Below are 27,628 nucleotides of genomic sequence, written 5' to 3' on the forward strand. Positions count from 1 at the left end.
ATCTGTCACAGACCAAGGTATGGTATCAATGAGTCATACATTGATGAACTGGAATCTTTTCTGTTGATGGAATTGTGTGATATGGTACATTCAATGTGATGTATGTAGAATTCATTGCATCCTATAACTGGTTTAAGCTTATTACCCTAATTGCAGCACTGGCCTTCTCATGGGGATGTATGATGAAGTGGCACAATTTGTGTCGGTAACATTTATGAATTGAGGGCTGAGAGATCACACAGAGATCCCCAGTGGATTCTTGGAAGGATCCAGCTCCACAAAGGTTTAGAGCAGCTGTCAGCTTGACCGGCGTGGGGTAGCCACCCACTCCTTCAGGTCTCAGGTCCTGCTCCAGCAGTTGGTATAGTTCAGTGATAGAGTCCAGAGACATCCTCAGCCCAAAATAACACATACTCCGCGCTTAGCTGGAAGAAATGGCATTGAGGATGACAGGCTCTGAGCCTCCTATAGAATTTCTGCAAGTTGAGAGGTACTTCAGCTGCAACACCTTCACGTGGAAACTATTCAGTAGTCACTGGAGGCTTTGGGCTTGCCAGAGTATTTGATTGTCCACATTCTATCTGCACCTTTGTAACAGCAGTCACAGGCAATGGCCCCTGCTATGACTGGAAACGTTGCTTACGATTCTGAGAACCTTTGTTGGAAACATCGGAAACAGATCAGATCCTTAGCAATGTGAGCTGTCAGCATTCACATCACACACAAACAGTGGTTGACCATAGTCCTGGAAACAGTGGGACAGGGAGGATTCCAACAAGAAAACGCCATGGAATAACTCTTCATTGACAGAGGAACCTTGCTCCATGAATGTGGCTGAAGCCATGTCACACAAATGCAGTAGAAGTTCATAGGCCTTGTATGATTACTGATGCCTTGTTTCCCCTCCCCGAGATCACCCAAGAAAGGCAACATTTCATTTGGCCAATACTTACAGTTCAAGGTTAGAGGAAATCAGCTCGTTGCTATGGGGCAGGCTATGAGATTTTGGATTATCTTTATGAATTGTGGCCCACAGGTGGCACTTCTAAGGTCAATTAGGATTTCTTCAGCTTCACAGACATGACGCTGGAAACCCTAAACAAACACAGGTAATGCTGGAGAAACTCAGCAGGTCTGGCAGCATCTGTGAACAGAAAAACAGAGTTATATTTCAAGTCTGGTATGACTTCTTCAGAATCGCAGAAATTGGCAAATGGAGTATAATGTGGGGAAATGTGGTTTTGTTCATTTTGGAAGGGAAGAACAAAAGAAGAGAATATTAATTAAATGTAAAAAAATTGAGAAAGTTGCAACAGAAAGAGACTTGGCAGTACTTGTGCATGAAACACAGGTGCAGTAGCTAATCAGGAAGGCTAATGGAATGTTAACCCTTATTTCAATCAGTTAGATTATAAATTGCAACTGTATATGTTGGTGAAACCACGTATGGAGTAGTGCCAGCTGTACGGTACTCTTATTCCAGGAAGGATATTATTTCATTGGAGATAGTTCAGAGAATATTCACTGAGATGATCCCAGATTTGGAGGGATCGACTTATAAGCAAAAGCTACCTAGTTTGGATCTCTTCTCAATTGAGTTTTAAAGATTGAGAGGTAATCTCATTGAAACATATTAAACTCTTAAGGGGTTTGACAGGATAAATTCTTAATCAGTAGGAGCATCAAGGGCGATGAGGAAAGGGCATGAAAGTGGATATGAGAAATGTCACATGAGCCATGATCCTATGGGATAGCAGAACAGGTTTGAGAGGTCAAATGGCTTACAGCTGTTCCTATTTCTTGCAGTTTTAACTGAAGAAGAATCATACCAGAGTTGTAACATTAACTCTCTTTATCTCTCCACATGGTCAAGACTGTTTGGGATCAGAATTTGTATCCCACACAGTTGGACATTACATGTATTTCATAGGTAGGCCCTGATAATTACAAATGTCTTCAAACTGTACTGTGAAAGTGCCTGTTAAACGCAATTATCTCCTGAACGGCCTAACATCATTACATATAAATCCTCAATGTTCATATAGAAAGAAGGCACTTATTCCACCCAGTCTGGGTGTCTTTGCAGCCATTTTCTATTTCCAGTACATATTTATGATTCACACGAGAATGGAAGGCAACACAGGTTGTGCTTAACACTGTAAATCACAGGCTCAGCCAAGTAATCAAGTGCCACACCTGAACCTCTATGTTCCTTTCTTCCTTACACTCCTAACAAGTGCACATGCCTCTTTGAATTATGACATCTTCCAACATTACCCCTGAGCCCGAGCCAAACAGCTTAGTCATTGCGCTGTCTCCCTGACGAAGCTGGGGTGATGTTGACCATTAATAAATTCCCTCCCTCTGTCACCTGTGTCCTCCAATTCACTATCGTCTCATCCTCCTTATATGTTGAATTGTCCCCCTTCATGATTATTATCCCTTCTACCGCCCAGTTTTTCTTCTGCCTCGCAGATTTTCTGCCTGACTCCAATCCCCAGAACTGCCTTCCAACCTTTCTACCATAGAATGGCCCCTGATAATGCCCGTTGGCTTTCATTGAGCTGTCCCTGCAGGAGAGATTGTGCTACCCTCTGACTGACTTAGGCTACCTCAACCAGTAGGTGACTGAGGCCCCAGCCGATCTCCGTCCAACTCCCTGAATGACTTATGTGCCAATCCTCAGGCAGGCTGCACTGGATCTGCCGATCTAACAATGGTCAACTTCCCAACCTGTAGTGATACTGGGTCTCTGAGCCTGATCACTCCAAGGGGCCAAATGACCATGCACTACTGACAGAACATTGCCAAATGTTTTGACTTGCTGAAATAAGGCTAGTCTGCTCTCTCAGGTGGTTCTAAAGGCCTCATGGTACTACTTGAAGAAAAGCTGTGGCATTTTCCTGGTGCGCTGACTAATATTCATCATTTAACTAAAGCCATTAAAATTCAGGTCATCTATGGTTTGCTGCTTGTGGCATCTTCCTGTGAGCAATTTTTTTGCCATGTTACAACACAACAGTGTCTACTTCATTGGCTCTTAATCATTTTGGGATGCTCTGAGGTCGTTAAAAATGTTATATTAAATACCAGATCTTTATTCTGATTACAATCACATCTCATGTGACAATACTTAGTAAGTAAGCACACACTCTTTTAAAAGGGCAGGCGTGATATTTAATACAGTGTCGCTTTGTGAACAAGCAATGTGAACCATCCCTTTCAAACTATGTGATCCAATGTGCTGTGAGTAGACTCTTTGTGAGATCACTCAGAAACAAAATTCTTCTAGGCACATCTGAGGACAGTAAAAAGACAATAAATTGTCAACAGCAGGAAGTACATGGCTTCCTTTTTATTGTTTATGCTCTTGAGATTATTTGTAACGGTAACTGTGATATTTGAATATGTCAAAGTGGTGAAGGGGAAGACTTGCAGAGGAAACAGAGAATTATGGTAAGCAAAATACTATCAAAACAAAAAATTCCTCATGCGGTGAAGATTTTAAAGTACAAGCATGTAAAAATTTCCTGTCAGTGATATCCAAAATGAAGTCATCAAATTGGATGATAAAAAAGTGTAAAAATGAAGTAACACACTGTATAAATTCTGTTGCACAGGCAGGAAATTCTGCAAAGTCTACTCACCAATTTTTTGAGCTGCATTTGCATGTCAGCTAATCCAATAATAGATTAGCTGCAGCACCAGTTCAGCGCCATGCCTGCAAAACAGTTCCCCTAAAACTGTCCATTTAAACCGATAGTTTTCAAGCTGATTGATCGTTTAAGCAACCAGTCTATTCAACAGAGATTTAAAGATAATGAAAAGAGTATACAAAATGGAAATTTGGAATAAAAGCAGAAAAGAGTAAAGCACACCTACAAACTGTGCAAGAGAAAATACAAATGAATGTCCCAAATTTAAACTTATTGCCATTTCTAATTTTATTCTTACGTCCATCCCATTTCCTGTTGATCTTCCATCAGATAGTACAACAAGAAACATGAAAGATAAACAAAAACACTAAAAACTTCAATTGTTCTCTAATTCACCTCTGGAGTTTGCTGACAGAAACGATAACATCGACTTCTTTTGGTTTCTATCACTTCCCTAAACACAATTTGAGCAGTGGCCTTCCTTTGAACACTGTTCCAACTTGCCAGCTAATCATTTTAACTGTGTTCTAGGCTATCCAATTGCACAGCAGCTTTTTCAAATGTGTAGAAGAGTGTTAAATTTAAGCTTCAAATCACTTGTTAACTGCATATGCAGCAGTTGTGTGATTTATACCACACACTTTCAGTAAAAGAATCACACCAACATCCAGAATAACTCAAAATAAGACAGGGCCCTTAATTTAAGTGGCAAAGACTGAACCAAGTTATGTTAGTTCAAATCTTAAAGCTTTTTACTCACACAAGTCTGCTGGACTGAGCTTTATCAATCCAAATTAGAACTTGGAGACAGTGACAGGAAGTGTGTGTCCTGGCAGTTCACAAAGAAATCACAATGGTGATTGAGAAGAAGGGTGAGATCTGACAGTCTCTACCCTCCAGCATGTTTGTTACTGACTGTCAGAGCTGTCATGGAAGTAGGGTAAAATGGGATGAAGGATTAAAACTCAGCTTTCTATGCAAATTTAGTAATGTAGGCATCATATTTGATATTAAACTATTGTCAACACTTCTAGTTGAAAACATTAAAGTGTACCGGCATATGTATGAAAATTAACATCAGTTGTTTGGTACTGATAGCTATAAGTAGCAATATACCACCCCATGCCATTTGACTGGTGATATTACCAGTCTGACCTCTGACATTGTCATCTAGAGTTTCTACTGATTAAACAAAGCTGCTTCTTCCACAAGAGACCCGCACCTGCCAATAAGAAATGCTAAGAAAGTATGAGGGAAATGTTCTCATAAATATTTTGGAAAGAATGTGTCAATTGTACATTAAAGCCCAACCTTAAAGAAACTATTTCAGAGTGCTTACCTAGCTTCAATTTTTAAAATTATTCATTCATGGCATGTGGGCATCATTGTCTGGGCCAGCATTTATTAGATGCCATTAAGGAGGTGGTGATGAGCTGCCTTCTTGAATTGTTGCAGTCCATTTGGTACAGATTGAATCTTAGTGCAGTTAGGTGGGAAGCTCCAGAATTTTGACCCAGTGACTCTGAAGGAACAGCGATATATTTCCAAGTCAGGATGGTGAGTGATTTGGCTAAGTGCCTGCAGGTGATGCTGTCCTGCTACTCCTGTCCTCTAGATGGAAGTGGTCATAAAATTGGAAGGTGGTGATCCATTTTATTAAAATCCTATCACTCAGTTTTTAACAAGAACCAATACATCTCCTGTACTCTTTCACAAGATAAGCAGAGATGCACTGCTATAAGAGATTACTGAGATATGCACGTGGAGGACGAGGATTTTTTTAAATTCATTCTTCAAAAAACATGGAGCAGCTTTAAAATGGCTCTTTTTATGATCTGCCCAAAGATATTGGGACTGTACCTAAAGGGCCCTTTTAGCAATGTGGTCATTTAAACATATTTGGCGTGAGTCAAGTATATAACTTGATGCACATCACTGGTACACACAGCCTCCATACCTTGACAACCTTCCATTTCTAGCAACCCAGGGAAGAGTCTTGGGTCTTCCCCACCTAATTCAGAGTTCAACCAGTATCTGAGAACGCCGGCCATTCTGATCGCATACTAATCATGTTTTTACCCATGTTTATCAAACAGTGAGACTGCACTACCTGGATTGGAGTTTAATGGTGGAACCCACACACCCTGTACCAGCCACATTAACAATGGGTTCAGACTGGAATCAGGTACAAGAGCTGTATGTTTAAAGTGTTCCTAATCCTCGCTCTACTACTATCCCAACATTTACTGTGTACAAAGTGAATAAAAATTCTGCCGTTGCAGTCACATTGGAAACTTCCAGAAATTGCAGAGAGCTGCAGATATCCATGACTTCCTAAGAGTTGTTAATCTAACTATTTCTGCAATAAATTCTGTTAATAATAATCATTTTTCCTAATCAAATTGTTGTTGTGTTCTGAAAATATTCTCCAAGTTCTTCCTTTCCTGAAGCTAATGTTCTGCGACATATTATGGTTGCCAGTTGCCTTTGCTACTTTGACCAACTATGGAATCTTTCTGGTGATGTAATTTTGTTGTTCATATGATAAACTCATAAAGCAACCCAGGAAGCATATGTGGTGGATTTGTTTTCTTTTTGGACAAGAAACTTGCAGGACCCAGCAGTATCAAATTGTGACCAAAGGGCTTCCAGTTATTATCAACTGTTAACCACAGCAAACAATTTGTAGCCTAGAAGACTGGAATATAAAGTGAGGTGTATAATAGGAACATAGGAAGATTAGTGGCAAACAATTTCATCCTGTCTTATCCAATTTTAATTAATTCAATGTGGACTTGCGAGCAAATGTGTAATAACAATTGTTATCTCTTTTCACAGCACTTTTGAGATTCTAAGGCACAAGTGATGGAAGATATACAGTATTGCTTTGACTGTCTCAGGAAAGCACTTACTTATGTAGAGTTTAATTAATGCATATTTCATTTTAATAATTATTATTTTCTCTGTATTGTATTAACCTGGTTTTAGGAACATCGCAACAGGGGTGGGATCATTCAGCTCCTGGAGCCTGTTCTACCATTTAATGAAGTTTTGGTTGGTCGGCGATCTAGCTCCATAAATCTGGCTTCGGCCTTTATCCCTAAATACCTTTCCTTAATAAAAAGAAACATATCTCAGAAAATAAAACTAAAAACTAATCTAGCATTCACTGCCACTTGTGGAAGGGAGTTCCAAACCACAACGACCCTTTTTGTGTGTAGAAATGCTTCCTGGCACCTCTCCTGAATGGTCTGGCCCTACTTTTTAGACTGTGCCCCCTTGTTTAAAAATCTCCAACCAGTGGAACTTGTTAATTTTTTTTACCTTGTCCTTCCTGCTAATATCACGAAGACTTTGATCAAATCACCCTTTAACCTTCTAAATTCCAGAGAAAATAGGCCTAAATTGCAAAATCTCTCCTTATAACTTCTGAAGTTCCAGGTATCATTATTGTAAATCGACATTGTACTCCTCTAAGTTCAATGTATCTTTCACAACTTGTGGTGCCCAGATCTGCTCACAGTACTACAAATGAGCTATAAACAGGGTTTTGAAAATCTGTAACATCTTCTGCATCCTTGTACTCCAGTCCTCTAGATAAAAAAATCAGCTTCCCATTAACTATCTTGATTATTTTCTGCACCTGTTTGTGACATCTTAAAGATCCATACACCTAAACCTCCAAGTCTCTTTGAATATCTACTGTATTGAATTTCATATCACCTAGAAAGTGCCCTGATCTATCCTTTTTTAGGGCTAAAATGGATAACCTCACACTTACATTGAACTCTTTGTGGCACAGTTTTGCCCATTCACCTCGACTATCAATATCCCTCTGTAATTTTATACTACCATCCACATTGTCCAACAATGCCCCCTAACTTTATAGAAAATTTGGAAGCTGACTTTCTGAGCCATTATCCAAGTCATTATAAATAATGTGAATAATTAAGGCTCTAACACAGATCCTTGTGGGACGCCACTGATCACATCCAGCCAATTTGAGTACCTATCCACTATCCCTACAGTTTGTCACCTACCTGAGCCAATTTCCCAGCCATTTCAGTAATTTGTCCTCTGTTCTGGGGGCTTCTACCTTAGTTAACAGTCTCTTGCATGGGACTTTATCAAATGTCTTCTGGAAGTCCATAGACATTCCTCTGTCCACTACCTTAATTATGTCTTGAAAAAAATCCAATGAGTTTTATTAGGCAGGATTTATCTGTCATGAATCCATGCTGGCTGTCCCTGATTAACTGACAATTTTCAAGTTGTTCAGTTACCCCATCCTTGAAAATAGATTCCAACAATGGTCCCAGCAGAGATGTTCGGCAAACTAGTCTGTAATACCTGCTTTCCCTCTTTCGCCCTTTTTAAAACATAGAGTGACTTACACAATTTTCCAATCCAGTGGGATGACTCCTGTATCTAGGGACCAATCCAGCAGTGCGTCCAAGTCCCTGTTCACAAGTCTCCCACCTCTCTGCCACATCCGGAGGACATGTCAGGAATGGTACAGAGCAGCTGCAGGCCAACAGTGCTTGTATTCAGCTAGTTCTCAATGATATTTATTACTTGACTCCTGTCATAAACATTTTAAACTTAATTCCCATCTCCATTGTAATTCAGAAAGCTCTTGATTTGTTTATCTTCCTATTCCCTTTTTAGAAACTATACATTGACTGTGTCCAAACCATTTTCTCCTTGAATGCAGTCAATTGTTCAGTTGCTGTTTCTGCCACAATCTTCGGTTCCAGTCATTCTGATTCAGAACTGTTCTTTCACCATTGAAATCAGCTCTACCCCAGCAGATTATTAGCACTCTGGATTGACCAATGCCATTTCCTAATGTCATCTTGAACCTTACATTACAATGATCACTGTGCCTCAAATATTCTCCACTGTCACTTGGCCCACCTCATTCCCAAGAACCAGGTCTAGCAGTGCCTCCTGTCTTGTTGGACTGCACATATTCTGCTACAGAAAATTCTTATCCCTTGCTGCCCCTTACATTACCACGAGTGCCATTCATATACAAGTAGTTAAAGTCCCCCACCATAACTGCTCTGTGATGTTTACACCACTCGGTAATTTCCTGGCAGATTTATTTCCGTATATCCTTCCCACTAGTTGGTGGTCTATAGATTACATCAAGTAATGTAATTCCATCCTTCTTACTCCTCAGCTCTAGCCAAATCAATTCTGTCCCTGAATCTTCCGAATCAATCCTCTTTCTCCAGTACTGCAATGCTCTCCATAACCAAAAATGGCACCCCTCCTATTTTTCCCTGTCCTTTTTTTTGGATGCTTTGAACCAAGGAATATTTAACTCCCAGACCTGTCTTTCCTTGAGCCAGGTCTCCGTTATTGTCACAACATCATAATCCCACGGACAATCAATTACATTTGTATCAGGTGAAACTTGTATGAGACAAGCTGAATTTTCTTGCAAATATTGTAATACACAGGTTGAAATATTTTATCATGTATTTTTTGGAATTTATGTTGTGAAACTTAGAACATAGAACATTGAACAGTACAGCACAGTATAGGCCCTTTGGCCCGCGATGTTGTGCTGAAATTTTACCCTACCTTATACTATCATCCATATGCCTATCTAATACCTGCTTAAATGCCCCTAATGAGGCTGACACCACTACCCTCGCCGGCAATGCATTCCACGCCCCTACCACTCTCTGAGTAAAGAACCTATCGCTGACGTCTCCCCTCTATCTACCTCCACTCACTTTATAACTATGGCCCCTCGTAACAGCTACTTCCAGCCTAGGAAGAAGGTCTCTGGCTCTCCACTCTATGCATCAACATTCTATCTATCTATCTACACTTGAAAAGGTTCAGAAAAGATTTACAAGGATGTTGCCAGGGTTGAAGAGTTTGAGCTATAAGGAAATATTGAAAATGTTGGGGCTGTTTTCTCTGGAACATCGAAGGCTGAGGGGTGACCTTATAGAGGTTTATAAAATCATGAGGGGCATGGGTAGGGTGAACAGCCAAGGTCATTTCCCCAGGATGGGTGAGTCAAAACTAGAGGGCATAGGTTTAAGATGAGACGGAAAAGATTTAACAGGGACTTAAGGGGCAACATTTTCACACAGAGTCTATGAGTTTATGAAATGAGCTGCCAGAGGAAGTGGTGGAGGCAGGTACAATTACAACATTTAAAAGGCATCTGGATGGGTGTATGAATAGGAATGGTTTAGAGGGATATGGCCCAAATCCCGACAAATGGGACTGGATTAATTTAGGATATGTGTTCAGAATAGACGATTTGGACCTAAGGGTCTGTTTCCATGCTGTACAGCACTATGACTCTATAAAGCATTTCTAGGGGAGAAAGGAAGCAGCCTGAATGAAATGCCATGAAAAATGACTTGTTTTTACCTGGTCTAACTTCTACATTCTGAATTTCGACAGCAGAGGCCTCTAAAGCTCGATTTCAATTAAAGCAGCTGATCATTTAAACGGCCAGCTGCCTCTGGGAATGAGGCATGACACAGTCAAGAAAATCTCTGCCTCTGAGACAAGATGATCAGAATGTTACTAAAAATGTAAAGCTATTTTTGCTATTGTCGAGTATGATGGTTCTGTTGTCTAATTCTATAACTTTCTCTTGTCTGTACACACAGATCTTGATTTCTGTTTTCTTCTACACGTCACTTGTAGTTTCAGTTAAACAATTCTCTTCATTAAATTATGCTCTATGTCTCATTATGACACATCACAGCAGATTCAACCTCTCCCTCTGTGCTGGAAAAAATATGAGCAGAGGAGTTTCACACAGGTGATTAACTGAAGGAAAATGAAGCCAAAGATTACTCAAACTAACCTGAACCCAATAGTAAAGGAAAAATCTACCAAGTCAAAAGTAAAATCTACTTTCTTATCACTGCAGTTGTAAAAACGACCATTTGCCATTTAGCTTTTGATGAATGATAAGTGACTAGCTTGTATTTCTTGAGCTAGATTAACCAAGATTTTGTCAGTCAAACAATATTTGAAAAAACATTCAGTCCCAGTGGGATGATCTAATATGTTTCCTGCAGTAAGCATTTCACAAGATTTTAGCATTTAGATTTGTTTTTTTCCCCAACATGTGGTTAGGCTGAAAAGAAAGGTGGTTTATCTTGCGTAATGAGCTCTAATTAATTCTAGAAGCTGGCAATTTCAGAAACAATGCTATTACTTGACAATATTTAATGAATGAGAGACTCCTACAGTGCGGAAATCCATGGAGAGCCCTTGAACTATTCAGAAAAGAAACAGGAATGTGTTAAAGATGGAGAAACTCAAGATTATAAGCGAGGAATGCCATTGATGCATGAAATTTAAGTCTCTGCCGATTTGTAGATCCAAATTATTATACTCATATTTTTCACTTCGAATACCCTGTAAACAAAAGCTACTTTACAAATCAGGAAACAGATCAAAATGCAAATATTCTTTTCTCTCAAATTATCTGTACTTGAAGCTGTGCATTCAGCAGATCTGCTCTGTGTTTGGGTTAGCTGGTTTTCCATAATGAGGAGCCAAAACAAACATTTATCACTGGAATGTAACCAGATGCTTCAAAGTTATTTCCAAGTAAATAGCACCTGATAATGGTTTCAACATTCCCACTTCTGTTCAGACTCTCGTTAGGTTTGAGAACTCCCTGTTAGTCCCAACCTTACTGTAATGCATGAGAAATACAGAACCCTGTTGTTAAAATGAAACAGTAGGACTCATCTTGAAGTAAAATATTGCAGCAAATATTGAAAATACACAGAAGAGCTATGATGAAATATTTTTTAATGCAAGGAATCAACATACTTATTTGGTCTTTGAAGTATTGATTGCTTTGCTGTCTATTTCCCACTTTTGTAGACATTTTATGTGATTCGGTTAATGATTACCCACTTCATATGACCTCTGAATAATTTCAAGGCATTGTGTACGTGTTTGCAAAAGGTTAATTCATGCTGTTTCAGATGTAAGCATTCATAATAAATAAAGGATCTGAACAGGCGCTTCCAGCTACAAAAAACCTTTATAAACCTATAATTTAGAATATATTACATTATGAGATGGGCCTTTGTTAACTAAATTAAGTTGAACAGTTTGAAAGTATCAGTGGGCTGCAAGGAAAACTATCATAGGCATTTAACCAATTAGGATCAGACAATGTCGTGAAAATCTCTTAAATATTATAAATAAACCAGACGGCTTTCACTGAAAATACATGCATTAAAAATGTAACTGGATGTCATTTAAATTATTGGTTAACTTTTAACTTATTATAATTCATTTAATATATCTGCATTTTTTTTTGGAAAGGCCATAGGGTGAGGAAGGTAATTGTGATCACTTAAAGGCCTAAGATTCATTGGACACAAAATTTCATAATTCCAAATAAATATTTATACTGGATTAAAATAACCACAGGATGTTGTATGTTTATCCTTAGCATCTCATGGAGGAGGTACACAGATGTTAAATATTGTATTCATAATATGTTAATCGGTGATTAAAGTGTAGCAGGTTGGAATTCCAGGACTTATTTATATTGGGAAATTACTCAACAATAACAATCTATTCAGTGCCATAGAAAAGCATTTCAAAACACTTTATAGGGGCATCATCTGATAAGGTTTTACACTGAGCCATATAAAGCCATATTATTGCAGATTACCATAAACCTGATTCAGAACCATAGGTATTGAAGAGCGTTTTAAAGAAGAGAGAGAGAGGTCAAGAGCCAGAAAGGTTTAAGGAGCAAATTCCAAAGATTATAGCCTAGGCAACTAAAGGCACACTCATCAATGGTGAAGTAATTAAAATCAAGGATATTTCTGAAGTAGAGGAGTACAGATATCCAAAGGACTTGCAATACTGGAGGAGATTACAGGGACAGGGAGAGGCAGAATCATGAAGGGATTTGAAAACATGGATGTGAATTTTAAAACTAGGCCTTTGTACATGGGGAGTCATTAAAGGTCAACAAACATGGGACTAATGGTTGAAAGAACCTTTTTGTGAGTTGAAGCATGGCCATTGAAGTTTTGGAAAGCCTTGAGTTTTTCCAAGTTATAAGATTGGACTCCAGCCAGAAGTGTATTGAAATAATCAAGTCTGGAGGTAACAAACACACAAAGGGTATTTCAGTTACAAATAAACTGAGGCAGAATGGTTAGGTGATGTTACGTAAGTGAAAGCAGGGATAGTGATGATACACAGTTGAAATGATATGCCGGCAGAGTGGGCAGGGGCGATGGTATTGGAGGGGATGATGATGGGGAAATAGTCGGCAGGTCTCTACCCACCACTGGAAAGATCCTGGTCACATTCTTACTCTGTCCCTGACTTTGGTTCAAATGAAACATGAGGGATGCAAACAGCTGGTTCAGTCTGAGGCAGCTGCAAGGGAAAGGGATAGAGTTAGGATTGGGACCAGATATTATGGTGGAGCTCAAAGACAAATGAATAGGACCTTAGCCTGTTTCAGATCAGTCATGGATTAGGACTGTATCTGGGTCCTGCTACCACACTCACACCACAGCAACAGCAATCTTATGAGCGGTGGCTTCTGAGAAAATGGCAACCCCACCACTAGATGCTATGGGAATGGCACTGCAAGGATGTCTACATCTTGAGACATCTTCTGAGAAGGTTTTAACAAAAGTAAACTGTGGCCATAGTGCCAGTCCAACACGATGGACAGGAAGACTTTGCAAAAGATTGTCTTTAGCAATAGCAGTGATTCCTGAGGCTCAAATAGGGTATTAACTATAGGATCTCACTGGCTCCAAGGCCTGATGTTGACAATCCAACTACAGGCACCTGCCATGTCAGGGCAAGTAAATGGTCATCCACTGCTGGATTAGTCACCAACCCAAGATAATCAAATCCTATTTTCTCCTGGTTCCATCTCCAAAGCTGGCTCAGTGCAACCAGTATGATTTTGTCCAATGGTTTTACTCTTCCCATACACAGAAGTGGACACTTATAGATTCATACAAATATGTATGCATACTCCCTGTTCAATGGGAGTACCAATAAACAAAGGTGAGTGTCCTTGAAGCCAGCTCTACAAGAATTCAGGCAATTCCTTGTAAAATTAACTATGTTGATTGGTCACATTGCTGGAATTACGTGATCCATTGAGTGATGTTGGCAACAGCAAGTAATATGGGAAATTATGGCGATTATGAAAAAATAGGAATCTCACATCAGGAAAACACATTTCTGATTTTCCTCTTCTGGGTTCAATGGCACAGTCTGAATCCCTCTAATAAGCAACAACTAGCTTATTTCCATGTATTTGCAATTCATTATTAGCTAAATTCCACCCACATAAAAATATACATAAAAATAAAACTACACATAGCACTGGTCAGTCCACAGCTGGAATAGGGCGAACAGGTTTGCCCCCTTATCCAAAGCATATATCCACTACTGGCATTGGAGGCAGTCCAGAGAAAGTTAACTAGGTTACCATCATGCTAGGCTTCATCCTCGCACTAATTCACTTTGCAATTATGTGGAGATGCAAGGTTCTCTGGTTTGCACTCATTTCTAGCACAGAAGGAGAGGCAGGTACATGTTCAGGGTCGTCAGTGATTGGTGTGGACATCTTTCTGCAGAGCATAGAGTTACATTAATATCACTCCTACAGCATATGCTGACAAGTACACAGTGAACACAGTCCATGTGCTTCAATCAAATGGCCAGATCTAGAAGTCAAAGGGGATCAAAGGGTCTAAGGAGGACTACAGCCCATGGGGGCATTTAACCATAGTCAGAGAAATAGCATATTTGATTCCAGTCCAGAAGTTGACCATAGTCAATCAGTTTTGCAGGGTATGAGCTGCCAGGTCAAGGACAGAATCTACGTCCGTCAGGGAACTATGGGAGCTGGGAGCTGGGCCAATGGTTCTTGCACTGAGACAAAAGGAGAAACTGTAAATGGTTAGGTTAGGATTAGACAGCCATGGCTGACAAAGGAAGTCAGGAAATGTATCAAAGAAAAAGAGACAGCTTATAAAGTGGCCAAGAGCACTGGGAAATCAGAAGATTGGGAAGGCTACAAAAACAAACAGAGGATAACAAAGAGAGAAATAAGGAAGGAGAAGACCAAATATGAAGGTAGGCTAGCTAGTAATAGTAAAACTGACAGTAAAAATTTCTTGCAATACATAAGAAACAAATGAGAGGCAAAAGTAGACATTGGGCCGCTCCAAATTGATGCTGGAAGGCTAGCGATGGGAGATAAGGAAATAGCTGAAGAACTTAATAAGTACTTTGTGTCAGTCTTTACAGTGGAAGACATGAGTAGTATGCCAACAATTAGGGAGAGTCAGGGGGCAGAGTTGAGTATGGTAGGCATTACAAAAGAGAAAGTGCTAGAAAAGGTAAAAAGGTCTAAAAATTGATAAATCTCCTGGCCCCGATGGGCTATATCCTAGAGTTGTGAGGGAGTTGGCTGAGGAAATAGCGGAGGCTTTGGTTATGATCTTTCAAAAGTCACTGGAGTCTAGGAAAGTCCCAGATGATTGGAAAATTGCTGTTGTAACCCCCTTGTTTAAGAAAGGATCAAGGCAAAAGATGGAAAATTATAGGCTGATTAGCCTAACCTCGGTTGTTGGTAAAATTCTAGAATCCATTGTAAAGGATGAGATTTCTAAATTCCTGGAAGTGCAGGGTCAGAATAGAACAAGTCAGCATGGTTTTAGTAAGGGGACATCGTGCCTGACAAACCTGTTATAATTCTTTGAAGAGGTAACAAGTAGGTTAGACCAGGGAAACCCAGTGGATGTTTTCTATCTAGATTTCCAAAAGGCCTTTGATAAGGTGCCTCACGGGAGGCTGCTGAGAAAGGTGAGGGCCCATGGTGTTCGAGGTGAGCTACTGGCTTGGATTGAGGATTGGCTGTCTGGCAGAAGGCAGAGAGTTGGGATAAAAGGTTCTTTTTCGGAATGGCAACCAGTGACAAGTGGTGTCCCGCAGGATTCAGTTTTGGGGCCACAGCTGTGCACTTTATATATTAATGATCTGGAGGAAGGGACTGGGGGCATTCTGGCGAAGTTTGCTGATGATGAGAAGATAGATGGACAGGCAGGTAGTACTGGCGAGGTGGGGAGGCTGCAGAAAGATTTAGACAGTTTAGGAGATTGGTCCAGGAAATGGCTGATGAAATTCAACGTGAGTAAATGCAAGGTTTTGCACTTTGGAAAAATAAGAGTACAGGCATGGACTATTTTCTAAACAGTGAGAAAATTCAGAAAGCAGAAGTACAAAGGGATCTGGGAGTGTTGGTCCAGGATTCTCTAAAAGTTAACTTGCAGGTAGAGTCCATGATTAAGAAAGTGAATGTAATATTGTCGTTTATCTCAAGAGGGTTAGAATATAAAAGCAGCGATGTTCTTCTGAGGCTTTATAAAGCTCTAGTTAGGCCCCATTTCGAATACTGTGTCCAATTTTGGGCCCCACACTTCAGGAAGGACATACTGGCGCTGGAGCGTGTCCAGCGGAGATTCACACGGATGATCCCTGGAATGGCAGGTTTAACGTATGATGAACGGCTAAGGATCCTGGGATTGTACTCATTAGGGTTTAGAAGGTTGGGGGAGATCTAATAGAAACTTACAAGATAATGTATGGCTTAGAAAGGGTGGACGCTGGGATGTTGTTTCCATTAGCCAGGGAGACTAGGACCCATGGACACAGCCTTAGAATTAGAGGGAGTAAATTTAAAACGGAAATGAGGAGACATTTCTTTAGCCAGAGAGTGGTGGGCCTGTGGAATTCATTGCCACGGAGTGCAGTGGAGGCCGGGGCATTGAATGCCTTCAAGGCAGAGATCAATAAATCCTTGATCTCACAAGGAATCAGGTGCTACAGGGAGAGTGCAGGGAATTGGAGTTGAAATGCCCATCAGCCATGATTTAAATGGTGGAGTGGACTTGATGGGCCGAATGGTCTTATCATCTTATGATGGGAGTGGATGGAAGAGGAAGGAGTGGTGATCCAGGAGCGGGAGTGTTGATGAGCTGACCCCAGTGAGTTGGTAAGTAGCATAGAAGGATTAGTAGTTGGGGAAAATGAATTGGCAGAGGGCTGATAAATTGGCATGGTGCAATGGAATGATGAGAGTTGCTGTGTTGGAGCCTTGGTGAGTACGTGTGCACTGGCAGAACTCGAGTAAATGGTGAGAATTTAAGCATGAGTAGGCAGAGAGAAGGTGGTGCCTCTTACCCCTGCAGAGCACAGGAGATCATTGACCTTCTTATGCTATTAAAAAAACCCTTCAGAGGAAGGGTCACTCAGCCTGAAAAGTTAACTCTGATTTCTCCCCACAGATGCTGCCAGACCAGCTGAGCTTTACCACGAATTTCTGTTTTTTTTTCTGCCTTTCTTGTGCTGTTGTGCATCAAGTTTCACCCAAAACACTGCATTGACCTGGTCCACTATCTCAGTCCAGGCTGCCTGAGTCTGGAGCCTTAGCCTCCTTTGTCAGGCAGCAGTAAACAAAAAAACCCTGCACTCTTTTCTATCAGTAAGGCCACCAGCACCATTAGGTCCCAGTGTGTAAACTATGGAGTTAGCTAGCATTTCTAAAGCTTTTCCTCAGGATAATGCTGAAACATAATGCTGGCTTCCAGACCAATGGAGATGGGGTTTAAATATGGTACCAGCAACACAAACCTTGCACTGTCCCAGCAGTGGTTACCCTTTAGCTTCTGCTGCCACATGTTTTCACAAGCACCAAAGGGCTAAGTCCTTCATTAATGAGGTGAAGAGTGGAAAACTGCATCAGAAAAATCAACTATGAGCTATTGCAGGCAAGGTGCATCTTACAAATCTAACTCAAGACAAAACTTTGCCAGAAATTGGGAAAACTTATCTTTGTCCCTGGAGTGCCAAATAGCATCTCCCTTACCTGGTCCCAATCTCCCAACTCACAGATGTACCAGGAGAGGACAAAGAAAGCACTTCAAAGACACTCTGAAGCTCTTATGAACTATTGCAGCATGAGCATTAATGACGGGGAGGATGATTGCTACAAATCATTCAAAATGTCCATCAAGTTACGTCAAACTTTGTATGATAATGTCTTATTAATGAGGCAGAGTGAGGATAGAGAAGAAAAAATGGGACTATTTTCCAAATCCAAAAAACACATGGGGCATTCTGCTCCATATACCCAAAGATCTGTTAGCTGAGGATCAGAGAGAACAGATCCCTGGTTTTAAGAAACTTGCGGTTACAGTTAAAAATCAATGAGTTGCCAGTAGGTGAGAGATAATGGGAACTACAGATGCTGGAGAATTCCAAGATAATAAAATGTGAGGCTGGATGAACACAGCAGGCCAAGCAGCATCTCAGGAGCACAAAAGCTGACGTTTCGGGCCTAGACCCTTCATCAGAGAGGGGGATGGGGAGAGGGAACTGGAATAAATAGGGAGAGAGGGGGAGGCGGACCGAAGATGGAGAGTAAAGAAGATAGGTGGAGAGAGTATAGGTGGGGAGGTAGGGAGGGGATAGGTCAGTCCAGGGAAGACGGACAGGTCAAGGAGGTGGGATGAGGTTAGTAGGTAGATGGGGGTGCGGCTTGGGGTGGGAGGAAGGGATGGGTGAGAGGAAGAACCGGTTAGGGAGGCAGAGACAGGTTGGACTGGTTTTGGGATGCAGTGGGTCCGGGGGAAGAGCTGGGCTGGTTGTGTGGTGCGGTGGGGGGAGGGTACGAACTGGGCTGGTTTAGGGATGCAGTAGGGGAAGGAGAGATTTTGAAACTGGTGAAGTCCACATTGATACCATTAGGCTGCAGCGTTCCCAGGCGGAATATGAGTTGCTGTTCCTGCAACCTTCGGGTGGCATCATTGTGGCAGCGCAGGAGGCCCATGATGGACATGTCATCTAAAGAATGGGAGGGGGAGTGGAAATGGTTTGCGACTGGGAGGTGCAGTTGTTTGTTGCGAACTGAGCGGAGGTGTTCAGCAAAGCGGTCTCCAAGCCTCCGCTTGGTTTCCCCAATGTAGAGGAGGCCGCACCGGGTACAATGGATGCAGTATACCACATTGGCAGATGTGCAGGTGAACCTCTGCTTAATGTGGAATGTCATCTTGGGGCCTGGGATAAGGGTGAGGGAGGAGGTGTGGGAGCAAGTGTAGCATTTCCTGTGGTTGCAGGTCGCCCACCACCTCCACAGCCAGCAACCCCAGAGAAGACAGCCACACTGAGCCCTGCCGCTTCTTCACCATCCCCCCAGACCTCCCACCGACTGAGGACGAACGGTCAGTCCTTAGTAAGGGGCTCACCTTTGTGCCCCTACAACCACACATCAACGAATACCAGTCACGGTTGGACGTAGAACAGTTTTTCCGCCGTCTTCGCCTCCATGCCTACTTCTTCAACCGGGAACCTAACCCTCCTTCCACTGACCCCTTCACCCGCTTCCAACACAAGTCCTCCTCCTGGACACCACTCCCAGGCCTCCTACCCTCCCTCGACCTCTTCATCTCCAACTGCCGTCGAGACATTAACCGCCTCAACCTCTTCACCCCTCTCACCCACTCCAACCTCTCCCCCGCAGAACGGGCAGCCCTCCGCTCCCTCCGCTCCAACCCCAACCTCACCATCAAACCCGCAGACAAGGGTGGCGCAGTGGTCGTATGGCGCACTGACCTCTACATCGCCGAGGCCAGACGCCAACTCTCCGACACCACCTCCTACCGCCCCCTCGATCATGACCCCACACCCGAGCACCAAACCATCATCTCCAACACCATTCATGACCTCATCACCTCAGGGGACCTCCCACCCACAGCCTCCAACCTCATTGTTCCCCAACCCCGCACGGCCCGTTTCTATCTCCTTCCCAAAATCCACAAACCTGCCTGCCCTGGTCGACCCATCGTCTCAGCCTGCTCCTGCCCCACCGAACTCATCTCCACCTATCTGGACTCCATTTTCTCCCCTTTGGTCCAGGAACTCCCCACCTACGTCCGTGACACCACCCACGTCCTCCACCTCCTCCAGGACTTCCAATTCCCTGGCCCCCAACACCTCATATTCACCATGGACGTCCAGTCCCTATACACCTGCATTCCGCATGCAGATGGCCTCAAGGCCCTCCGCTTCTTCCTGTCCCGCAGGCCCGACCAGACCCCCTCCACCGACACTCTCATCCGCCTAGCTGAACTCGTCCTCACCCTCAACAATTTCTCTTTTGACTCCTCCCACTTCCTACAGACTAAGGGGGTGGCCATGGGCACCCACATTGGCCCCAGCTATGCCTGCCTCTTTGTAGGTTACATGGAACAGTCCCTCTTCCGCACCTACACAGGCCCCAAACCCCACCTCAGTTCCTCCGGTACATTGATGACTGTATCGGCGACGCCCCTTGCTCCCCAGAGGAGCTCGAACAGTTCATCCACTTCACCAACACCTTCCACCCCAACCTTCAGTTCACCTGGGCCATCTCCAGCACATCCCTCACCTTCCTGGACCTCTCAGTCTCCATTTCAGGCAACCTGCTTGTAACTGATGTCCATTTCAAGCCCACTGACTCCCACAGCTACCTATAATACACCTCCTCCCACCCACCCTCCTGCAAAAATTCCATCCCCTATTCCCAATTCCTCCGCCTCCGCCGCATCTACTCCAACGATAAGACATTCCACTCCCGCACATCCCAGATGTCCAGGTTCTTTAAGGACCGCAACTTTCCCCCCACAGTGATCGAGAACGCCCTTGACCGCGTCTCCCGTATTTCCCGCAACACATCCCTCACACCCCGCCCCCGCCACAACCGCCCAAAGAGGATCCCCTTCGTTCTCACACACCACCCCACCAACCTCCGGATACAACGCATCATCCTCCGACACTTTCGCCATTTACAATCCGACCCCACCACCCAAGACATTTTTCCATCCCCACCCCTGTCTGCTTTCCGGAGAGACCACTCTCTCCGTGACTCCCTTGTTCGCTCCACACTGCCCTCCAACCCCACCACACCCGGCACCTTCCCCTGCAACCGCAGGAAATGCTACACTTGCTCCCACACCTCCTCCCTCACCCCTATCCCAGGCCCCAAGATGACATTCCATATTAAGCAGACGTTCACCTGAACATCTGCCAATGTGGTATACTGCATCCATTGTACCCGGTGTGGCTTCCTCTACATTGGGAAAACCAAGCGGGGGCTTGGAGACCGCTTTGCAGAACACCTCCGCTCAGTTTGCAACAAACAACTGCACCTCCCAGTCGCAAACCATTTCCACTCCCCCTCCCATTCTCTAGATGACATGTCCATCATGGGTCTCCTGCACTGCCACAATGATGCCACCCGAAGGTTGCAGGAACAGCAACTCATATTCCGCCTGGGAACCCTGCAGCCATATGGTATCAATGTGGACTTCACCAGCTTCAAAATCTCTCCTTCCCCTACTGCATCCCTAAACCAGCCCAGTTCGTACCCTCCCCCCACCGCACCACACAACCAGCCCAGCTCTTCCCCCCCACCCACTGCATCCCAAAACCAGTCCACCCTGTCTCTGCCTCTCTAACCAGTTCTTCCTCTCACCCATCCCTTCCTCCCACCCCAAGCCGCACCCCCATCTACCTACTAACCTCATCCCACCTCCTTGACCTGTCCGTCTTCCCTGGACTGACCTATCCCCTCCCTACCTCCCCACCTATACTCTCTCCACCTATCTTCTTTTCTCTCCATCTTCGGTCCGCCTCCCCCTCTCTCCCTATTTATTCCAGAACCCTCACCCCATCCCCCTCTCTGATGAAGTGTCTAGGCCCGAAACGTCAGCTTTTGTGCTCCTGAGATGCTGCTTGGCCTGCTGTGTTCATCCAGCCTCACATTTTATTAAGTTGCCAGTAGGTGTCTTGCTACTGGAAGCCCATTGAGTGAGCTTAGGAGATTAAGAGAAAGGGACTTTGATAGAAGTATGGACACTGGAATATTCAGTCTGGTCTAGTATGGAATCAAGATCTCATTAAAGATGGGAGAGTTTGGGGAATTTAAATATGAGATATCGTTCTGCTTTCTGTCTCAGGTTGGACAAACAGCATGGGAAAATTCTTGCCCCACAAACCAGACTTTAAAAATAGCCATTTTCTGTACTTCCTATTTTCAGTAAGGGACAGGGTGGACTAGGTTGAAAATCAGTGACACAGAAACTGCTCATGACGCTGTTGTCAGGTTGTGAGACCGCCTGGGCAGAAAATCTGCCTCTTCTCTTGCACTATGGCCAAGTATTAGGATAAAAAATATTCCTCCAGCCCTCAGCCTCACAACCCATTCTCCCTCACATACACCCCATGTCCCGTTCACACCAACTCATGCTTTTCATCCATTCCCCGATGGCCTCGCATACTCCCAACACCACACTATGACATGCTATTAGAGTACAGGTCCTTCCAAGCCCCTGTGACATCTTATCCCACCCTGTCATACTTTATGACATCTTAATGCCCACTAATCAGGTGTGATGTGGGTACTGCTACCACTGCAACACTTCATATTTGACTCACTTAAGAATACAACTGGCAAACTGTCCAATTCCCCAACTGAGCAGCAGCACACCAATACAGACATCTATCTATAAGTTGAGGTAAATATTGAGAATAAGGAAGAAGTGGTGTATCAAGCAGAGAGAGCTTATCCACCACCCAGAAATGTGCTAAAATAATTTTCCACCAAAGGCACACCCAATGTCGTTATCCTTGAAAAATTTATTTCAGATAGTTTTTCTGGTAACTTCCAGTAGTTTATGAGGAGTTTTGGTCACATTACTTGTTATGTTGTACATCAATGGTTAGAGTGTGCACAGCGCATGCTTCCTTATTTTATTTTTGAGCATCAATAAGGCCTACTGCAGTGATGGTAACACGGTCTGCCAGCTAAACCTCATTGAATATAAGTTCCCTGATTGGGGCTGCCAATCTGGTCCAATCACGGAGCCCCGGCTGACATAAAAAGGTTGACTCTCAGAGACCTGACTCTGTGTGAGGCAGTACTATGTTCAAGGACTGTTCATGTGTAAATAAAGGGTGACTTGGTGACCAGATACTGGCCTCTCTAGAGTTATTTCACCTACCTCAAGCAGCCAAATGCATGCTTTGGTCCAAAGTTCTATGAATCTACTTATAGATCTGTGGCACATCAAGCAGTTCAAGTTGCATCTAGGATCATCCAAGATTTTATGAGTAGCCTTCTCATACCTAATTACAGAGTTACAATGATAAAGTCAGATGGTAGTGGTAACACCAGACAAAGGGGAAAGAAAGCAGAGAAACATAAACCATGACAGGAAAGTATTTATTGCAATCTTCAGGCTTATGTGACATCAATAATTCCAAGAATAACAAAAATGCTCCAATGTTTTTGTTAGAGCATTTATTTATTGCAAAATGATTTAGTAAAAGTTTCAACAACATTATATTCCTCACACTATGTGAAGCTGTTAATAAAAATCACTAACATCCGCTGAAAAACTGGTACTAAAATAAACATTTTAAAATATGTTAAACACATGTTGAACATTAAATCTACTTTGACTTCAATTTTATAGCAAGGTATCGCATTTCACAGAAATCTATATATTGAATCCGTTTAGGTTTTGTTTTTATTTTCAGATATTTTGTTCATTCAAACCCAAAGGAGATAAGGGCACAACAGAACTATTTCAATCTACATATTCTCGCATGTGCAGGAAATGTTTCATGCTGAAGGTTTATAACTTGCTATTTATATCTCCACATTTGCAGTCTTTTTGATCCAGCTGCAATTTTCCTTTGTAACTTTGCTCTCTCTTTTTTTTCTTTTCTGTCTGCTGTTTCAATGGTTTTCTTTTCTGATTTCGGCTAATCCTGTTGTTCCCTCCCCTCCAATGCTTCTTTCTCTGTGTCTGCTATTTGTCCTGAAGGCTCTAATACTTAACTGTGATGCTGATTTATATTGGCCATGAAAGCTTATATTTGATCTCTGGCTGTGGCTGCACACATCTTGTCTAGTGGCAATACTATCATTCATCACCAAGGCCAATCTCCAAGGTTGAGAAAGGGAATATCATAAACCTGTGTCACTAGTCCTGATTATTATCCAGCGGTGTCTGAGGGTAAGAACATGGGAATATTAGATAGAGGCAGGAATCAGTGTTTTCCTCTGATGCTTCCTAAGGCTCATCAGCTTGGTGACACTTACTCTTTCAGCTGACAACAGGCTAAGATAAAAGCTGATAAATGGATCAGATTGTTAAAAAAGGGCAGAGTCTTCTCAGTCCCTCAACAAAGTGGGCAATATTTCAAAGATGTGCAGGCTAGGTGGATTGGCCATGCTAAATAGCCTGTAGTAGTCAGGGATGTGTAGATTAAGTGGGTTATAGGGGGATGGGTCTGAGTGGGATGCTCTGAGGGTCGGTGTGGGCTTGTTGGGCCAAAGGGCCAGTTTCCAGCCTGTAGGGATTCTATGATTCTTTGAGAAAGTTGGCAAACTGTGTCAGATCGGCAGTAAGGAGATTTCAAAATACGAGTGCTAAAAAGTCCCATTTTACAACCAAATGTTGAATGGTGAGACAAGTTTCTTTTGAGTAGCAAGAGGCCTGCTTGCATGTATTTTCGTATATTAGCATCCACATTATTACATTTTCTCAACTCAGTGTTACGCAGTTTTCCATGCTACCTCCCACCAGAAAGATACTAAATGCTGACAATTCCCAACATCTGGCAAATCCAGCTCAACTGATTGCTCCACCAGTCACCAAGATCTCAGGGAACACTCCGGGGGGAGCGAGAGCAGATCCACCAGGAGGCCTGTGTCCTCATTAATAAAGCGAGTCACCAATCTTTCTCTGTCCAAAATGTCTAAGGCTATTGACACAAGACATACAGGGCAGCAATGGGCCACCAACCCTTGAGCAGGTACCCAGCTGGGCTTTAAAGAGAGCTCTGGGCACCAGGATATGGCAGGAGTTTCCAGCCATGGCTAACACTTCCAGTTGAGGAGATTGGGAGAAAATGAGTGTGACACCATAGGGGCATAGTGCATGGGCAATAAGGTGATCGTGGGGAGATAGTGTGAGAAAACCTCCTAGGTGTCTTTCAGAGAGAAACCCACATGAACCTGGTCAAAAGTTATTATTAGCTGATTTCACATAAGATTGAGCCCTGGGGTCGGAGATGAATAGATCAGCAAGACTTTCTGCCATCGAGAGGAGGCCAAAAAATTGACAACACAACTTTAAACTAATGTAACTTTTCAAATTCTGAAACTTGTCTTAAGTGAAAGATTATGCTGAAAAAAGTTGAAATTATTCCACCATTTAGTTCCAAAATGTGTTGTGAATGATTTATTGCATATCAGTTTTGAACTATGTGCATGCTTCCACTAGGAGGAAGTCATAAAATTACAAAGAGCTGTTTTATGTACATTTCAACATACCTGGTGCAATGGCATGTCTCTCTGATTCAGCTCAGCGCATGAATTATTCTGGTACAGCTGTTTCCAGAAACTAGATCCACTACAAACTACAGTTTAATGTCAGTTTGCATACAGAGTGTTTTTAATGTGGAGAAATAAAAATGTCCCCAGTATTACACAGAGCTGTATTCTGATCCAAATGAATGTTGAGCCAAGAAAGGAGAGAAATGAACAAGATGAGACTTTGGCATAAAAGAAGATCTTGAAGGAGGAGGGACAACTGGAAAGGTGAAGAAGCACAGAGTTTAACAAAGTGTAGAGCTGGATGAACACAGAAGGCCAAGCAGCATCTTAGGAGCACAAAAGCTGATGTTTCAGGCCTAGAGCTTTCATCAGAAAAGGAGGAGGGGGAGAGGGTTCTGAAATAAATAGGGAGAGAGGAGGAGATGGATCGAAGACGGGTAGAGGAGAAAATAGGTGGAGAGGAGACAGGCAAGTTAAAGGAGCAGGAATGGAGCCAGTAGAGGTGAGTGAGTCTACTGGCTCCATCCCCACCCCTTTAACTTGTCTGTGTCCTCTTCACCTATCTTCTCCTCTATCCAGCTTCAATCCACCTCCTCTTATCTCCCTATTTATTTCAGAACCCTCTCCCCCTCCCCCTTTCCTGATGAAGGATCTAGGCCTGAAACATCAGCTTTTGTGCTCCTGAGATGCTGCTGGGCCTGCTGTGTTCATCCAGCTCCACGCTTTGTTATCTCGGATTCTCCAGCATCCGCAGTCCCCATTATCTCTGAAGCACAGAGTTTAATGAGTTATGTGAAATGTGTGGGGTTTGGGTGAATTATGACACTGCTACCAGTGTGGTTCAGGATCGATGGGGAGCATGGATAGGTAGGGGAGAACAGCAGAGACAGTAAAGGAAGTCATTTGGAATACAAATAGAGATCTTCAGTTCTGATGTGTGGCTAAGAGCGAATACAATGCTCATTCAAGAAGTATGACGTGCCGGTCTTTATTCATTATTACAGTGAGATCACAGAAGATGAGGAAGGAAAATGCATCATAGCCTCCATTACGAAAGGTATAATTTGTGACTCAGTGCTGTACAAGAGCTGAAAACTGATTCGCAAAATTCAGTCATGGAATTCCATTTAAAAAATAATGAGCGCAAATTTGGGAGGTTAAACCACATTCAAGGCCTTTCAAAAGGAAGTGGAATTTGGATACAGGGCAGTTGTCGAAAGGACTTAGGAATCAAAGATCATTTTAATTTTAGGAGCGATGATATCAGCTTTGAAGGAACTAGTACTGAGAAGGAAATGATTTTCCTCAGAAAGAAAGTAAAATTTTAAGGAAACCTTGAATAAATGCTTCATTGTTACTGCAGATCTAAGGAAAATTTCGAATTGCTATAAGCACTTAACAGGAAAGTTAAAACTACCAGGATTGAACTGTGCATTAGCTATTATAGCATTTATTATTAATAAAAGTCTTTGGTTTCTTTTCCAGAACGTGTCTAGGCCATGGAAAAGATGCCTGATGCCTTCAGCTACAGTGATGCAACAAAGCAAGATAATGAGTTAATCCAGACATAGTTTAATGATTTAATCATCTCTGTCTCTTATTATACATTCAATCTGATGAAACAAATTGACAAGTAGAAACTCCACACACCCACATGTATCTATTTCCGATAAATAGAGGCCTCCTTTTCTTTCCAGTTGCCTCCCTTTACCGTGTGCTTTTCTCCTGCCAGTGACACTGGATCATAAACATATTTAATCTTCTGGCATTTGGGGGCCTTAACTACACTAATGAAAAATAAACCTTTTGTAAAATGATGGTATTTAGAGTATCAGAACATCCACATTCTCCTAGATCTCAACAGCATTGGCAAGTGGATAAGTTATTTTTTGTAAGTCATAACTCTGTTAGTTACCTCTTTACAAAGCGCAGTAAGCTTAGCCATTAAGTCGCTCAGTCCCAGAAAATGTTAGCGGTTTGATCCCCATGCCATGCTGGGTTAGCTGATTTCAGCCAGACGGGCCTAAGTGGACCTGTGACTAGCATTCCTTGTATTAATCTCTAGCCCGTAAACCTTAATCAAAGGGCGCATGTGTAAATATTGAGCAAGGACCGACCCCATTTGAGTTCTGATGTCCTTACACTCTAATGGCCTGCCCAAGATCTATACATGAGCAGTAATAACTTGGGTGTGGCACCGATGAAACCAAATCTTATCATTTCCTTTAGGAAAAGATAAATGAAAACAAAAGTAAAATCATTTAATAATTTTTTAAAGTACTTATACTTATCCACATGGCTGAAACTTCTTGCTTGTTATCTTGATTAAACCAAAATAGGGCCATACGCTTACACAGATATTCTTATGTGCACTTCATTGTAACATATTTACAAAGCTGTACATCCTGAATCCGAATTTTTAATACAGAATTCACTGTGTCACGGGTGTGATTTTGCAAATATAATTTCTTTTATTTCAGATCTTTAAGCAACATAAGACGTTCAGTGTTATTTGGTG

At 42.5% G+C, this 27,628-nt stretch overlaps 1 long non-coding RNA gene across 1 annotated transcript in view; it reads left to right on the forward strand.

The window, feature by feature from the left end:
* LOC132210726 (uncharacterized) overlaps window positions 1–27,311 on the forward strand; it is a 52,043-nt gene extending 24,732 nt beyond the window's left edge. The window contains exons 2-3 of the long non-coding RNA XR_009446906.1: window positions 5,753–5,841; window positions 26,596–27,311. This is a non-coding gene — a long non-coding RNA (uncharacterized LOC132210726). The remainder of the gene's footprint in view (window positions 1–5,752; window positions 5,842–26,595) is intronic.
* Window positions 27,312–27,628: the final 317 nt, after the last annotated feature.

Source organism: Stegostoma tigrinum, chromosome 19 (assembly GCF_030684315.1).
Source record: "Stegostoma tigrinum isolate sSteTig4 chromosome 19, sSteTig4.hap1, whole genome shotgun sequence".
NCBI classification, from domain to species: domain Eukaryota; kingdom Metazoa; phylum Chordata; class Chondrichthyes; order Orectolobiformes; family Stegostomatidae; genus Stegostoma; species Stegostoma tigrinum.